General features: G+C 46.7%; 1 protein-coding gene across 1 annotated transcript in view; it reads left to right on the plus strand.

Annotated features, from left to right (window-relative positions):
• Positions 1 to 16,462, plus strand: part of SV2B (synaptic vesicle glycoprotein 2B) — a 242,673-nt gene that overhangs the window by 879 nt on the left and 225,332 nt on the right. The window lies entirely within an intron of this gene.

A 16,462-nucleotide genomic window follows, 5' to 3' on the forward strand; every position in this document is an offset into this window, starting at 1 on the left:
TGTGTGTGTGTGTGTGTGTGTGTGTGTGTGTGTGTGTGTGTGTGGTGAATGATGTTGTTGTTGGTTTGTTCTTAAAGGACAGATGGAAACCAGGCTTTCATCTGGTACCTCTGGGTTGGGGTTTGTGAGTGTGTATTTGTGTGTGTGGAGGGCGCCCTCCGCGGGCGTGGGAGCCGTTTCTTAGGGACGCGGAGAGGATTTGTTTATAGATGGATTTTAGCGCAAGGAAAAGAACATGATTTTTTCTGCAGGGATGGGTGAGCGGGTGCGTTTAGCCAGGGAGGAGCGAGGCACTGCCGTTTCCTCCGCAGACGGGTGTTAGATATATCTGCTGTCCAGGGTTCAGCCCGGCTGCTGAAACACGATCCTTAAACCAGAAATCACAGATGCAGACTAACTCCTTTTAAAGGTAACTTAACCTCGGTGTTTGGGGCTCTGGTAAGAGCAGACCGGTAGGGTGGGGTGGGGTGCGTGCTCATTTTTAAAAAAGCTTGTTCAGAAGCAAATGTGGGTGGTTTTGAGGTTCAGGGAGCGGCAGGTGAAGGATGGGGAATAAATACCTACAGGGGATAATTAGACATCCTAGCCAGCTCAGTGAGCCTTCTGGTCTACCCTGGTCTCTTCTGTTTCTGCTTCTTGCCCTTTCCAGAAGAGGTCACTTACCCTGCTTGCTCCAGTGGGTGCAGCAAGCACAGCACAGGCTCGCTCTGCATCTTTCTTGAGTCAGCAAATACTGGTCGAGCACCTAGTATGTGTCAGAGGCTGGATTAACCCTGGGGGGCGCAGAGAGGATGAAAACAAAGTCCATTTCCCCAGAAGCTCACATCTGGTGGAGAAGAAACACCTGTAATAATGAGGTGTGATAAGTTCAGCAATGTAGATGTGGAAAGAATGGTGGGAGCAGGAAGAGAGGAATTAATGTGGCAGTGATTTTTTTTTTTTAAACTTAAGCACTCCTAGGTGAGACATTACATAAATTTCAGTAGAAATGGGGTCCCACTCTTGGTCCTTTGGTCTGTGAGTAACCCCCATCAGTCTCCCCGTCATCGGCATCAAGGCTGCTGTATGTGCAGAGCTCTGTAAGTTACAGCAGGGTTGGCGTTTGCAGTATGTGACCAGATACCAGTAGACACAGACACAGGATGACAACCAAGAGAAGAGAGTGTCCAGTTCAGGACATCAGGCTTTTTGTTTCTTTAATGGATCGTTTCCCAAGTTCTAGGACCAGGAAGGTTTGGGAGCAGTACCTCACAAAGGCAAGGATTCCGGATAGTTCTGAGGGATTCTCAGAGCAGATGAACTTCTGTCTTCATCTCCTTTGGGTCCCTGACCTGTCTGTGCTTGTCCGAGCTCAGTTCAAAAGGAAAGCTCTGAACTTGGATGTCTCTAAATGGATGGAATAAAGGAAATCTAAAGCTATTCCAACCAACGTGCTCTGGGAAATAAAAATCCAATCTGACGGATTTTTTTTCCTGGACAAAATCTATGGTGGGTGATAGAAAAATGGTAGAATAAAGAACTCTTGTGTTATACATGTTGCCAGAGATGCGTCTTACATGTGTCTTGTAACCTAAACCATCACTAAGGTATTTAAAAAGCAGATTGGCACACTTCAAGGACTGTGGGTTTTGATACTCAAACAGACCTAGGTAAGTGTCTTGTGCAGGTTTCTTAGCCTCACTTTGGGTTCCCGAGCTGTAAAATGGAGATAACAGTGGAATTCTTATAATATAATTACATCATAAGTGCTTAAAAATATGTTTATTGGGAAATGATCATCATATATAAATTGCTTGACACAAAGTAGGTGCTTAAGAAATGGCAGTTCATTCACTGAGCACTATGTGTCAGGAATTGCTCTGTGTGTAGGGATACGGACTGAATTAAATGAAATCCGTCAAGGAACTTACCTTGTGTGTGTGTGTGTGTGTGTCTGTGTCTGTGTGTGTGTTTATGTAAGATAATGGACAAATAAATAACAAGATAATGATGCATTATAGTGGAGAGAAATAAAGCAGAGTACGAGGAATGGGGAGTCTTGCCAGAGGGCGGGGTGAGGATTGTTATTGTTTAAAATAGCTTGGTCAGGGAAGGCTTTGCTGATGAGTGGCATTTGACAGGACCCCTGGGGAAGTGAGGAGCGGGTCAGGCAGGTGTCTGAGGAAGAGCATTCTGGGCAGTGTGGCAGCACCTGCAAACCCTGAAGCAGGAGGGAGGTGTGTTCATAAGAAAACCCAGAGAGGAGTCCAGCGAGGCTGCGGGTGAATGAGCGAGGGGAGCAGCAGTAGGATTGGAGGTCAGAGGGGCAAGCCGGCAGGGTCACTGGGGTATTGCCTCTCATGAATTCTATTTGTTGCTAAGATTAATATCCTGAGCACTTGAGGAAGGAATTGGCTGACATCTTACCCTCGATGTTTAGAAGAAGGCTGGTTGGGAGACATAGGTTCCTAGGTCACTCAGCCTGAGCAAATGCAGCCAGCAGAGGCATAAATCTTTCCAAGGTGATGAGAAGCTCAGTGCAAAACAGTGTTCAGCAACCCTTCATCCAGATCAAGGACTGTTTTAGAGCCTCTTTTGGGCCTTTACCCTGCAGTGAAAGAAAGGGCCACCTTTAATGAATAGTCCTGCAAGTATTGTCCTTGCTAGTTTTTAGTCTGTATTCTTTGAGGATGAAAGTAGTTTCTATGGCTATGGAAAGATGTTAGAATCAACTGGAAATACACTGACTGTTGGTGTACCATGGGATGCATGTACATGATATTATATGGTGCACTTATTTGAGACTTCCATCTTGTAGGCCGAATACGATGAAGACCACAATTTGCTGCTCCACCCCTCTGGGACATCGTTCCTCTAAAGCAGGGGTCCCTGACCTCTGGGATCTAATGCCTGATGATCTGAGATGGAGCTGATGTAATAGTAATAGGAATAAAGTGTGCAATGAATGTAATGCACTTGAATCATCCTGAAACCATCTCCCCTGCCTGGTCCATGGAAAAATTGTCTTCCACGAAACTGGTCCCTGGTGCCAAAAAGATTGGGGACTGTTGCTCTAAAGAGCATGGTTTTGGCAGACTTATTGTCACCAAAGGGATAAGTGTGAGGGGAGGGAGGACAGATAAATTAGGAGTTTGGGATTAAAATACACACATTGGGCTTCCCAGGTGGCGGTAATGGTAAAGAATCCATCTGCAAGGCAGGAGATGCAGGAGACGCGGGTTTTATCTGTGAATTGGGAAGATCGCTTGGAGGAGGGCACAGCACTCCACTCCAGTATTCTTGCCTGGAGACTCCCATGGGCAAAGGAGCCTGGTGTGCTGCAGTCCATGGGGCTGCAAAGAGGCGGACACGACGGAGCAACTGAGCACACACACACACTATTACATATAAAATAGATTAACAACAAGGACCTACTGCATAGCACAGGGAACTGCATTCAGTATCTTGTAATAACCTATAATGCAAAAAAATCTGGAAAAGAACATATATACATATTTATACATTATATGTGTCTGATAGAATCACTTTGCTGTACACTTGAAATCAACTGGACCCAATTAAAAAAAATAAAGTGCATGGTTTGGGGGATTTGAGAGCTTTCCTCCATGGCTGACCCTAGTGCTGTGGGACTGTTGCAGTGTGTTTCATGGATACAAATGGGGTTGGATGCCTGAGAAGCTGGTCAAAGTTTCTATGAAACAGGATTTGACAAGGTTGGGTCCTGGCTGGGTGGCTGGTTGGGTGTCCCCCAAGTCATCCCTTTAGAAGGTGACTTTCACCTGTGGATTTTTTTCCATCCGAGGTCTTGCTGCCTCAGAAAGCTGCTCTGTCCCTCTGGGCTACATCGCAGCGACCTTGCTCACCCCCGACTGTGAATTTGCAGTGGCTGGGACCCTGTGTGGCGTCGCGGGGTGTATTCTTCTTGCAGATCCCCTTGGTGACAACCGCATCACAAGGAGAAGCTTTCCTGATGAGCACATATTCAGAGCAGAGCAGCTGAGATGCCTCCCCTGGGGGCTGATCACATACATTAGGGCTGATCTTACCAAAGGGACTACAGGACAAATCTCTCCACAACTTAGCGGCTTAAGACAGCAACCATTTCTCATTTTCTCACATGTCTACGGGCTCGCCAGGCAGTTCTTTAGGTCTGAGTTGGGCTTGATTCATCCCAGCTGGGTTTGTTCGTGTGATTTTTGTCTGCTGTTGGAGTGGCTGAGAGCTGGCTGCTTGAGGGTGGCCTTACCTGGGGGAACTTGGCTCTGCTCCGGGTAGTACTACATTTCCCAACAGGCTAGCCCAACATGTCCACATAGTAGCCCTGGTATCCAAGGGAGAGAGGAAACTTGCCTGCTCTCTTGAGGTCTCAGCTTACGCTTGGCACACTGTTGTTTCATCTTTGTTTATTGACAAAAGTAAGTCACAAGGCCAGCCCAGAGTGAAGGTGTAGAGAGTCTGCCTGCAATGCAAGAGACCAGGGTTCGATCCCTGGGTCAAGAAGATCCCCTGGAGAAGGGAGTGGATACCCACTCCAGTATGCTTGCCTGGAGAATCCCATGGACAGAGGAGCCTGGCGGACTGCAGTCCATGTGGTTGCAAAGGGTTGGACATGACTGTGACTGACACTTTCTCTTCAACTCACAAGGTCAGCCCAGAATGAAGGTGTAGGGACTAGAATATACTTTAAACAATTTTTTTACTCATTTGGCTGTGCCAGGTCTTAGATACAGCACGTGGTATCTTTGACCTTTTGTTGTGGCATGTAGGGTCTAGTTGCCTGACCAGGGATGGAACCTGGGCCCCCTGCATTGGGAGCGCAGAGTCTTAGCTGCTGAACCACCAGGGAAGTCCCTGGAGTACAGTGCTTGATGGGAGGAGCTATGAGGGCACACTGCAAAGAGCATGGATATGGAGGGAAGAGGGAACTGGACTGTCTTTGCATTCAGTTTGCCATAGGGACGTTAATATTTAAAGTCCCTTTGACTAAGGCTCCTTTTTTCCCAAATTCTGCTTGAATGGACAGTGCCTGAAACTTGCCCTTTTCTTTTTCTCTGTTGTTCTCTGTTTCCATGGCTGATCAGCCTCAGACACATGAATCTTCAGATAGCCATTCATCCACCAGATATCTACTGAGTGTTCCTTACATGCCAGGCGTGGGCTTCCCAGGTGGCACAGTGGTAAAGAACCTGCCTGCCAATGCAGGATGCACAAGAGATGCAGGTTCAATCCCTGGGTCGGGAAGATCCCCTGCAGGAGGAAATGGCAGCCCACTCCAGTATTCTGTGCCTAGAAAATCCCATGGACAGAGCGGCCTGGCAGGCTACAGTCTATGGAGTCCCAAAGAGTCAGACATGACTGAGCGACTGAGCGCCCACACAAACATGTGGCAAGGGGGCAAGGTCCATCCTCATGAGCATTCGTCCTAGTTGGGGAGACGGTATGTAAATAAGTAAATATGCATTATGTGATGAGAGGACATCAAACAGGGAGAGCAGGATGAGGAGTGCCTGGTCGGGTGGATGAGGAGCAGGGTGAAGGAAGAGCTGGGAGTGCTCAGGGGGACATGAAGGAAGAGAGTCAGCCAGATGGATGTTTGGGGAAGGACCCTTCTAGGCAGGGAAAGTGACAAGCGTGAAGACCCCGAGAGAACAGTGTCCTGGTGTGTCCTGGGAACAGAAAGGGCGTTCATGTAGAGGGAGTGAAGATGGAAAAGGTGAGATCAGACAAACTGCTGAGAGCTGGGTAATACAAGGTTATCTAGGGCCTTGTGTAGACTGTGGCTTTTACTCTGAGCGTGATGGGAAGCCAGTGGAGAATTTTGAGCACTCACTGACATTATCTGATTTAAGCTTTACAATGATTACCTGAGCTTTAGGCCTTAGAATAGACTTTTGGGGTTAAGAGTGAAAACAGGGAGATAAAGTCAGGAGGCTACTGCAATGACCCAGGCAAGAGATGATGGTGGTTTGGACCAGGGTAGTTAATGGTGATGGTGAAAAGTCATCAAATTACGGATATATTGCTCTAGGGATTCAAGGATGACTCTACATATTTTGACCTGAGCAACTAGAAAGAGTGACCCTTTACTGAAATGGAGAAGGAAGAATAGTGGGGTTTAACTGAACATCCAATGGGAGATGTTAATTTGATAGTTACACAGGTGGGTCTACAGGTGAAAGAAGAGGTCCTAGAAGGAGATACAAGCTTGAGTATTGTTAGCATTCTTAATTTGTCCCTTCAGTGAGCCCAGTCCCTGCTGTACCACCAGTGCCCTGCATATTGCTTGGCACATAGTCTGCACTCAGTGAGTATTTACTGAATGAGTGAATGGAGTCATTCAATCACTGGAGGTGACTGCGGATCTTTGTTTCAGTGGGTCTTGAAGTGTAACTCCCTGAAGTTATTCTTTTTCTTCTCAAGGTCTCATGAGAGCCTTATTGTGGATCCCACGGACTAAAAACAGACTTTAAATGTGAAGGCTCCAATTGCTTATGTCTTATAGAAAACAATGTGTGATGACAAGTAAGAAGGAGAAACAAGTGGGAACCAAAAAATAGCTCATACTTTCAAAAAAGGAGACAAAATCCTGCGGGAGAGGAGGTTGAAATTCAGAGGTGTGATGTTCTTGGGTTATTATTGTCCTCCTCTTAATTTAAGATTAAGCAGAAGCAGGAAAGAATCTTGAAAAAGGAAGATGTTTATTTAAATCAATTTTGTGCCAAGTGAAAGAGTGTCACCAGCTTGCTTGAAAAATCCCACATCTACAGCATCTTGTGTAATCTGTTCCTGTTTATAAAAGGAGAGAAGTCAGCAATAGTCTTATAGGAAAAGGGGAGGAACAGTTATGGGGTTTAATTGGCGTGACTTTAATTGGAATGACTTCGATCTCAGACTCCTGGTGCTGACCATTTCCTCCCCGTGGTGTGGCTGAATATGTGTGAGTGTGAGTTTTGTTTGCAGTGATATTAGAGGGGGGTGGGAGTGAGGAAAAGAGTAGGTACTGCAATGGCAAATGGTTTCCTGTTTGTGTGTGTGTGTGTGTGTGAGTGAGAGAGAGACAGAGAGAGAAAGGGAGAAAGAAAGACAGAGATCAAGACAGAGACAGAGAGAGAAAAAAAGGGACAACAGTGGGAGAAAAAGAACTGAAGCTGAAAAGGAAATATGAGAAAGGGATATCAAGTTGGCCTCCGTTTGGATACCAAGCTTGACCATGTTGGAGATTGGATGGAGCGGTGGGATTTGGGATCAGACAAAACTTGGTTTGGACTCAATCTTCCTTACTTTCTGGCTGTGTAAACCATAGCAAGTTATTTAATTTCCCTGAGCCCTGGTCCCTTCAGTTATAAAATGATGATGGTGATGATGGTGGCAATGATGGTGATGATGACGGTTGGTGGTGGTGATGAAAGTGATGATGGAAGTAGTAATTACAACCAAGTGGTCTGCAGTTTCTTTCATGCTCCTGTTCTTGGAAATGTGTTGGTCTAAATACTAATTAAAGAATTACTGAGTGCACGCTTAGTCATCAGTTGTGTCCTACTCTTTGTGACCTCATGGACTGCAGCCCTCCAGGCTCATCTGTCCATGGGATTCTCCAGGCAAGAGTACTGGAGTGGGTTGCCATTTCCTCCTCCACAGGATCTCCTGACCCAGGGATCAAACTCATGTCTTCTGTGGCTCCTGCATTGCAGGTAGATTCCTTACCTGCTGATCCATCGGGGCTTCCGAAAGGATCACTACATCTAATGAAAGAATTGGAAATTCTAAGTGTAGAGAGAATTTAGAACCTGTCATTTAATGTTTCCAGTTCTGATGAGATTATTTGCCTGAGGCGCCCATGGTGTTCAAAATGAGACAGGTGGATAATAATAGACTTATGAGCTAGAGATTTCTGAGGTGCCTCAAAGGGAAACCAACCTTCCATTCTCTACAATAGGCCGACCACCCAGCTCAGCTCTGCATTGTCTCATACTTTGTTAGAATTCCTTGATCAAAGTTTTTGAGTCATTTGGATTATGGAGGTGCAGAAACTCTCCATCAGATGCCTCTGGGTTTTGTTCCCATAAAATCTACCTCATGATGTTTTCTACTGGAAATCTGCTGTTTTCCCTGCTCCAGGTACATAGTAGGCACACAATACGAGTCTATTTGATTCATGAATGAGTAAATGTTCTTGTGCTTGCTCAGTTGGCTGAGGCTTCTTGGCTTTTCCTCTTTGACCTGGACCAGACGTGATGATGTGAGAGACAGTGCAGAGTTTGCAGCATCTCGTAAGTATTCAGCAGCTAAGGGTTTCCCAGGTGGCGCTAGTGGTAAGGAATCCACCTGCCAGTGTAGGAAACTTGAAAGATGTGGGTTCAGTCCCTGGGTTGGGGTCGGGAGGATCCCCTGGAGGAGGGCATGGTAACCCACTCCAGTATTCTTGTCTGGAGGATCCCATGGACAGAGGAGCCTGGTGGGCTACAGTCCATGGGGTTGCAGAGTCGGACACAACTGAGTGACTAACACAACACCCAGCAGTGAATGGTTTCTCTCTGTCCCACCTCCCTGCCTTTGCTGCCATTCTGGCCTCCTCTGGATCAAGGAGCATGGGACTCAGGTTTCTCTTGGGGCTCTCAGATGCTTCCGGAGCGAAGACCAAAGCTCGTTTGCTGTCCTGACCATGGATTACAGTTCACCCACTGTGTCTCCTGCCGCAGTGAAACCTTGCACCGTGGCTTCCCTGCTTCAGCAGCCCACACAGAAGCCTGTGGTCCTATCACATTTCTCTGTTTCTATGGAAGCTCCTGCTCCACACACTTCCTGTTTCCTTCAGTCTTCAGAGCTTGCTTCTGTCCAGGGCAGCAGTGGGAAGAATAGCATTAACTTTTTTCTTTTCCCCAAAAGGCAACTGAAAATTCTCCTCTAACCAGAGACTCTGTGTGTGTGTGTTATTGCTCAGTCGTGTCCGACTCTGCGACCCCATGGACTGTAGCCTGCTAGGCTCCTCAATCCATGGAATTTTCCAGGCAAGAATATGGAGTGGATTGCCATTCCCTTCTCCAGGGGATCTTCCTGACACAGGGATTGAACCCCGGTCTCCCATATTGCAGACAGATTCTTTACCGTCTGAGCCACCAGGGAAGCCCAGTGACTCTGTCACCCCTCAGAAATAGAATTAAATTGACCTCTCTTAGAGGCTGGAACATATAGGCCATGTCTTCACTTCCACTCCCACTTTATAGACGGGAAACCTGAGGTCCAGAGTGAGGAAATCACAGATGAAGGTACTCTTGGACAAGCGGTGGAACAACCTCACTTCTTTCTCTTCCCATTCTATGTAGAGGCAGGAGAAGGTAATTTGGCCAGACTTCTGGGGCCTTCTTGCATCACAGATGTCCTGGTCTAGCAGTTGGCTGTTCAAGCTGGGAGCTGGGGACCATTAACTGCTTCATACCTCAAACCCAGATGATGCGTGTGTTGGCAGGAGCTCTGGCGCCTAAAAGTCTCGTAAGCATTGGGGAGATGTGTGTATTGCACACATGTATTTTCATGGCTCCCCATTACTGAAATCTGCCAATGAACACATGTCCGTCCATCAGTACCTCCAAATGTACAAATTTGTCTTAATAAGTATTTCATTGGCAGATTCCTTTGGCTTCCCTGGTGGCTCAGACAGTAAAGAATCTACCTGCAATGCAGGAGGCCCAGGTTCAATACCTGGGTCTGGAAGATGCCGGTAAAGGGAATGGCAACCCACCCTGTTCTTCTTGCCTGGAGAAGTCCCTGGACAGAGGAGCCTGAGGGGCTATAGTTCCATCCAGTCAGGAAGAGTTGGACACGACTGAGTGACTTTCACTTTCAGTTTTCATAGGCAGTTTCCTTTTTGGGCCCAGAACAAGTTCAGGACAATGGAAGGACTTACTTGGACTAGAGGATCTTAGTGTTTCAGAGCTGAAGGGACTGTAGGAATCTAAACTCCCTACTAGGCAAAGACAGGAGCTGAGTCTAGAGAAGGAAATGACTTGCTTAAGGTCCTACAGTCAGGGAACACTCGAGAGAGGACCAGAGCCCAAGTCAGGCCTGCAGAAACTAAGCTTGTCTGACAGTAGAGAGCAAGAGAGACCACGATCACAGCAGCGCTATTTACAAGGTATGGAAGTGTCTGTCAGCGATGACTGGATAAAGAAGCTGTGTACATACATACAGTGGAATACTAGTCAGCCTCAGAAACAAATGCAATTTTGCCATTTGAAACAACATGGGTGGACTTGGAGGGTATTATGCTTGGAGAAATAAGTCAGAGAAAGGCAAATACTGTATGGGGTCATTTATATGTGGAATCTAGAAAAGAAAACCAGCTAGTGAATATAACAGAAAAGAAACAGACTCACAGATACAGAGAACAAACGAGTGGTCACCGGCTGGGAGAGGGAAGTGGGAAGGGGCCAGAGAGGGGTAGGAGATTAAGAGGTACAAACTACGGGGCATAGAATAAACAAGCGACAAGGGTATGTACTGTGTGGCACAGGGAATATCCAATACTTTATAATAACTGTCAGTGAGGCACAAGCTTTCAAAATTGTGGATCAGTGTGTTGCGCTCCTGAAATTTATATAATCTTGTACACTGCCTGTACCTCGATTAGAAAAATTAAGGAAAAAAAGAGAGCACAGGAAATGAGGCCTGGGTGCCCTTCACGCTGAAAAGCCCTCTGCAGCATGACGGCCAGTTCCCCCAGGCAGCTGAGAGCCTGGGCGGCTCCCCTGCAGCTTCCTCCGAGAAATCCTCTGGGGGTTTCCCCTGCCGGTAACCCAAGCGCAGGCCCAGGGAGCGGAGCTCCTGGTCTGCCCGTGGCCCCTGCTCTCCTGCCAGGCGCAGGGTCTGACTGTGGCCTCTTGCCTGTTCGGGGGCACAGCAGATGGTGCTGATCGGAGCCCAGCTGGCACATGGGCAGCTCTGAGGGAGCAGAAACGGCTTGGCGGGGAGGGGCCTGCGCCAGACCAGAGTCCCGGGCGCCCCCAGGACAGGGCTAAAGAGGTCACGGCCATGTCAGGAGCTCCTGACCTTGGCACTGGAGGGCTGAAGGGACTCAGTTCCACTCCTGTGCGCCCCACCCCCCCCAACCAGGATGAGTGATGAAGGCAGCCCACCCACGGTTGCTTAAATGTCTGTGGGTTATAGGCGGCTGCTTTGAGTATTTTTCAGCAAAGCATAAAAGTTAAGCTTGAAGGAAAGGGAAGATCTGGGAAAGCAGAGTAAAGGTGGTAGCTTCAAAATTAAAGTGGTAGCACAGGGAACTCTGGCTCGATGTTACGCGGCAGCCTGGATGGGAGGGGAGTTTGGGGGAGGATGGATACACATATGCCTATGGTTGGGACCCTCTGCTGTCCACCTGAAACTATTACAACACTGTCAATTGGTTATGCTCCAATATAAAAGAAAAAGTTAAAAAATGAAAGTAATAAGAGGATAAGACCACGTGGAATGATGAAGAGGTCGATTAGAAAGGGTCAGAGCAGAATCTTCCCTGGTGGTCCAGTGGCTAGAAGCCTGAGCTTCTAGTGCCAGGAGCCTGGGGTTTGATCCTTGGTCAGAGAACTAGATCGCACAAGCTGCAACTAAAAAAATCCTGTATGTGGCAACTAAAGCCTGGTGCAGTCAAATAAATAAATAAAAATAGATATTAAAAAAGACAAAAAAAAGAGAAACGGTCAGAGCAGCATGGCAACAGGATGGGATGCTGAGCTGAGCTCTCCTCTCCCTCCCCATGATGGATGACCTTGTCTTCATTTGGGGGTCCCAGCCCATCTCTGGCAGAGAAGCTGTGCCAGGCTCCCTGCCTCACATCACGGGGCTGGGGGCCTCCAGTCTCCGCAGTGACCCAGTGGGGGACCAGGTGGAGCTCTCATCGGCCAGGCTATTCCCGTCAGGATCCATCCATGTCACTGCCAGGTGGGTGTCCTGGGGCGCTCAGCCCATTCTCTCCAGGCCTGTAAAGGTCTTTTCTGGCTGGCTTGACCTTCCAATTATTCCTGGATTCTTGAGCTTCTTAGAGAAGGTAGAGAAAACAGAGTCCTGGAGTCAGTCTCTCCTGGATTCCTGGCCTGGCCTTGCTTCTTACTCAGTTGAGATCTTAGGTGAGTCATTTAGCAATGCTGGGCCTCAGTTTTCCAATCAGTTAAATGGGAGTGATGATGGTTTTACCTTCTCTGTAGAGTCACTGGTGGCAGATACTGTTAGATGCTGTATTCTCTTTCCAATGACTAGTTGAGGTCCATTTACAGCAGCAGCTGCTGCAGATTGAGCCTGTCACCTCCAGATTTCCTGTGCACACCCCCAGATTCCCTGCAGCCTGCTCAGGGCTCTCATCTGCTCCCTCTGCTCTCACACTGGGAAGACGAGGAAATGCTTAGGACTTGCCCATTTGGGAAACAGAGGGGAAATTCATGCTGGTGTTATAAGAATCACCTTCAGCATTTGCTCAGCACCTCACATTCCAACAGCAGTGTCCTCACAATAACCCTCAAATAGGCAGCTTATAAATCTGTTTTATTCTCTTACAGATAAAGAAATAGAGACAGCAGAGGTTTCATCTTACAGCAAAGTTAGCTTTGTACTGGGGACCCACATGGCTGCGTTAGATGTGGTTCCTCTGAGCTTGTAGTTTGATCATGTGACAGTAATGATGATTATGATATATATATGATTTCATTTCATTTCATTCTTCCAGTCCCTGTGAAGTGGGAGTTTATTGTCTCCATTTCGTCATGGAGTAAACTGAGGTTCAGAGAAGTTAAATGTTTCCCAAAGGTTATTGTTGTTCAGTCTCTCAATAGTGTCTGACTCTTTGTGACCCCATGGACTGGAGCACACTAGGATTCCCTGTCCTTCACCATCTCCTGGAGTTTGCTCAAACTCATGTCCACTGAGTCGGCAATGCCATCCAACCATCTAATCCTTTGTTGTCCCCTTCTCCTCCTGCCTTCAATCTTTCCCAGCATCAAGGTCTTTTCCAATAAGTTGGCTCTTCATATCAGATGGCCAAAGTATTGGAAGTTCAGTTTCAGCATCAGTCCTTCCAGTGAAAATTCAAGGTTGATTTCCATTAAGATTGATGGGTTTGATTTCCGTGCTGTCCAAGAGACTCTAAAGAGTCTTCTCCAACACCACAGTTTGAAAGCATCAATTCTTTGGGACTCAGCCTTCTTTATGGTCCAGTTATCACATCCATACATGATTATTGGGAAAACCATAGCTTTGACTATACAGACCTTTGTCGGCAAAGTAATGTTAACATTGGTTGAAGGGGAGAATGGACTCGAATGCAAGGCTGCTTAACCTCAGAATGTGTTCTTTGCTGTGTGCTGTGTTCCCTTCCCACCAAGTCCATGAAGGCTGGTTAGGTGCAGCAGCTGCTGCTGCTGCTAAATTGCTTCAGTCGTGTCCGACTCTGTGCGACCCCATAGATGGCAGCCCACCAGGCTCCCCCGTCCCTGGGATTCTCCAGGCAGGAACACTGGAGTGGGTTGTCATTTCCTTCTCCAATGCATGAGAGTGAGAAGTGAGAGTGAAGCCGCTCAGTCGTGCCAGACTCTTAGGTGCAGCAATGAGCCTCAATCCATGACCTTGATTCCAGCCTCTCATGCTCCTGTTACTACAACCCACAGGTTGCTAAAGGGAGTTTGCAAATATCTGGTTACTTCCTAGTGGGCTTAAACCAGGAACTGGATCCAGCTGGATTCCCAGCCTCTGAAGTTACTTTCCTACAAGGTCTTATAAGGACTGCAGTGCCTAGGCTCTGCTGTCGGGAAGCTCATTAATTAGTTATGAGACTATAAGGTGAGACAATGATGTCATGGAGATATAAACTGAGTGAATGTTTGTGGGAGCATAGACTCTAAGCAATAATTATTGCTGCATAAGGAGAGAAGACCAAGGGCCAGAAAAGCTACTGGACAGGGTGAAGGGGCATTGCTTAACTGGGCCTTGAAGGATGAGTAGGAGTTTTCCAGGAGGGCGCTGGGAAGGAGAATGGTATTCCTGATAGAGGAGATCGTTTGAGAAGTAGCTAGACCTGAGAGTGTTCAGTTGATTTCGGAACCACAAGCAAACTGGTGTGGTGAGGTGATTTTGGCTGGCAGTTGAGGATGGGCGAAGGGGGTGGTGGAAGCTGGCAGGGACACACACTGGAGCCTCTTGGGGTCTTTTTGTTTTAGCTTTTGTTGGAGTATGATTGGTTTACAATGTTTTGTTAATTCCTCGTGGGAGTTTAAATGTTATTAGGAGTGCAGAGGAGGAAAACCCCCTCAAAACCCACTAACATACTCAGAAGAGCTGATTGTTGTCTGGGCTCCTTGAAATGGTCCTTTGAATGTCAAGATAATTACTGTCCTTTGCTTCATCCACAAGGCCTGGCCGTGTGTGAACTGTGTGGGTCATAAGTCTGATATAGTCTCCATCACAGACATCCATCCAATTAGAGAAACAACAGCAGTGGAAACTGTGATTTATGTCTTGGAGATCTTCAGTGTTCAGAAAGATCCAAGATAGCGTGGAAAATATTTAAGAACTATAAGGAAGTCCTAGACCATAGTTGCCCAGAACAAACAGAGCAGAAAGTTCTGTTTCTGGCTTTAGAGTAGAGGAGAGAGCTGCAAGGGGAACAAGAGGACCAGCAATCTCTTTATTAAACCTGCTTCCTACTCTTCCTGGGCACACAGACTCCATCTCCCAGCCTTGTTTTGCAAGTGAGTGTGGCCATGTGACAGGTCTGTTGAGGTGATGAGAATGGGTGTGATGGGTGCCACTTCCAGGGCCGGCCAGTGAACTTCAATATGCCTTCCTCCAAGCTCTTTTCCCATCCACTGGCTGGCCCTGCTTGGCGCTGTCTTGTGCAAGAAATAAGCTCTGCCTACGTTAAACTACTGACACTTTTGGAGTTTGTTATAGCAGTTAGTCTACTTTCACCAATACAAAGCCTGAAATTTTAATTAGTAATTCCTCATAAGCTTATAGGAGAAGGCAATGGCACCCCACTCTAGTACTCTTGCCTGGAGAATCCCATGAATGGAGGAGCCTGGTGGTCCATGGGGTCTCGAGGGGTCAGACAGGACTGAGCAACTTCACTTTCACTTTTCACTTTCATGCACTGGGGAAGGAAATGGCAACCCACTCCAGTGTTCTTGCCTGGAGAATCCCAGGGACGGGGGAGCCTGGTGGGCTGCCGTCTATGGGGTCACACAGAGTCAGACACGACTGAAGCAACTTAGCAGCAGCAGCAGCAGCATAAGCTTATGGGAACACATCAGAGAGGATCAAGAAGAGCATTTATTGATAACATAAAGATGAAAAAGCTACCTCTGGGCTGACTGCTGGGGTGCCTGTTTCACGTGAGCTTCTTTTGTTTTAATTTTAAAATTTATTGTATTTCTATTTATTAACATCTATTTTAATATTTAAACTTATTGGGCCTTAGAAAGCATCACTATGAACAAAGCTAGTGGAGGTGATGGAATTCCAGTTGAGCTGTTTCAAATCCTGAAAGATGATGCTGTGAAAGTGCTGCACTCAATATGCCTGAAAATTTGGAAAACTCAGCAGTGGCCACAAGACTGGAAAAGGTCAGTTTTCATTCCAATCCCAAAGAAAGGCAATGCCAAAGAATGCTCAAACTACTGCACAATTGCACTTGTCTCACACGCTAGTAAAGTCATGCTCAAAATTCTCCAAGCCAGGCTTCAGCAATACGTGAACTGAACTTCTAGATGTTCAAGCTGGTTTTAGAAAAAGCAGAGGAACCAGAGATCAAATTGCTAACATCCGCTGGATCATCGAAAAAGCAAGAGAGTTCCAAAAAAACCCATCTATTTCTGCTTTATTGACTATGCCAAAGCCTTTGACTGTGTGGATCACAATAAACTGTGGAAAATTCTGAAAGAGATGGGAATACCAGGCCACCTGACCTGCCTCTTGAGAAACCTATATGCAGGTCAGGAAGTAACAGTTAGCACTGGACGTGGAACAACAGATTGATTCCAAATAGGAAAAGGAGTACATCAAGACTGTATATTGTCACCCTGCTTATTTAACTTCTATGCAGAGTACATCATGAGAAACGCTGGACTGGAAGAAGCACAAGCTGGAATCAAGATTGCCGGGAGAAATATCAATAACCTCAGATATGCAGATGACACCACCCTTATGGCAGAAAGTGAAGAGGAACTAAAAAACCTCTTGATGAAAGTGAAAGTGGAGAGTGAAAACGTTGGCTTAAAGCTCGACATTCAGAAAACTAAGATCATGGCATCTGGTCCCATCACTTCATGGGAAATAGATGGAGAAACAGTGGAAACAGTGGCAGACTATTTTGGGGGGCTCCAAAATCACTGCAGATGGTGATTGCAGTCATGAAATTAATAACCAATACAGAATTGTAAAGTAAAAATTAAAAATAAATTAATTAATTAAAAAAAAATAAAAG

Source organism: Oryx dammah, unplaced genomic scaffold, assembly GCF_014754425.2.
Source record: "Oryx dammah isolate SB20612 unplaced genomic scaffold, SCBI_Odam_1.1 HiC_scaffold_16, whole genome shotgun sequence".
Taxonomy (NCBI): Eukaryota; Metazoa; Chordata; class Mammalia; order Artiodactyla; family Bovidae; genus Oryx; species Oryx dammah.